The 1370-nt window shown below is 38.9% G+C and overlaps 1 pseudogene; it reads right to left on the bottom strand.

Moving 5' to 3' along the window:
- Positions 1-1370, bottom strand: part of LOC102492494 (28S ribosomal protein S18b, mitochondrial-like) — a 23539-nt pseudogene that overhangs the window by 1649 nt on the left and 20520 nt on the right.

Raw genomic sequence — 1370 nt, 5'->3', positions numbered from 1 at the left:
GATCTGGGGCCGGCACGCACACGCGCCCGGCGTGAGTTTCAAGCCACTGGGTCCGGGACATGAACTGCGGTCGACTACGTGGGAATCCAACGACATAGCCATTACGCAAACTGTTGGTTCCCAAAGTCAAGTGTCTTCTTAACAAACTGTTTTGACAACAGAAACAGAAGAGCTCCTCAAAACCCACCCACATCACTCCAAAAATATGTTTGTGCCCTGAGAACAGAAGATATGCAATCTGAGGTTTCTGTCCACATCAAGAATCAACAACAGCAAAATTTATCCCCTAAATTTCTTGTAAGGTCAACAATCTGTTTTGTCTTTTTGCTGTTAACCCAAAACGAAATGTGGCTGGAGGGAAGCAAAGGGGAGAACTATTTTGCAAGAGTTGGTTAAGACTACTGGGTTATTTTATTTGAGGGAGAAAAGCAATTTTCTAAAGAACCACTTGAAATAAGCAACAAGACATGGAACACTGGAAAATCTCATTATTTTGACTAATCTGTATCAATTGACAGCTCCTATACTAAAGTTCTTCAGGAATTTTATTTGTTTCTGAGGTTGGACTTTTGTCATATCTTCATTGTTGCATTGGGACAGTTCCACCACCTCTACTTTTTCAATCCGGGTCACATTTCTAGGCTTAGCTAAGAGATGTTTGAAATGTTCCAGTAGCCTTTTCTCTCCTTAGATGTCCTTCTGTTTCCAGAAGACACTTAACAGATTTAACTAATTTCCCTTCCAAGGTCTGAATGACAACTATCTCAATAACTACATGAGGTCTTCAGAAAAAGTTCATGGAAAATATGTATTATGAAATAACTGTTGATGGATTTCATGGTGTTCTCTGTACAAAAATAAACTCATACTTTAACTCCATTTCTACATGGACTTTTTGAAGTCCCCTCATATTTGAGGACCTAGTTCTATTATACATTCAGAAAAAAATCATACAACTGATAACCAAAAGAGATGATGTTCTTTTAAGACTGTAGCTGGGGGTGGGCGGGTGGGGAGGAGTTTCCTCAAAGAAAAAAGGTAGTTTCAATTACTTTGTGAAGTGAAGCGGAAAAATTAAGTGAGATCCAAGCAAACTTTATTAGCTATGACAAGCAATGCTTAATGCTTTTGTTTCACAAGTGCTCTGAAATCTCTGCTAAAATATTTGAAAAATTCATCTAACTATGGCATTCTGATTCAGTTGATGTGTACACACACATCCAGATCCATATGTGCAAAATTAGTCTTTCTTTTAAGCAAATTTCCATTTAGTGTGTTTTATGAGCACCATTAAGAAATTAAGACCCAAATTGGACCAGCTGGTGGAGTGGAGGTTAAGGTGGCTGCATCCTGCGTGCCCAATTGCACTG

Source organism: Tupaia chinensis, unplaced genomic scaffold (genome assembly GCF_000334495.1).
Source record: "Tupaia chinensis unplaced genomic scaffold, TupChi_1.0 Scaffold000683_1, whole genome shotgun sequence".
In the NCBI taxonomy this organism is placed as follows: Eukaryota; Metazoa; Chordata; class Mammalia; order Scandentia; family Tupaiidae; genus Tupaia; species Tupaia belangeri.
Note: the sequence above shows the minus strand (reverse complement) of the source record. Positions and strands in the feature narration are given on the sequence as shown.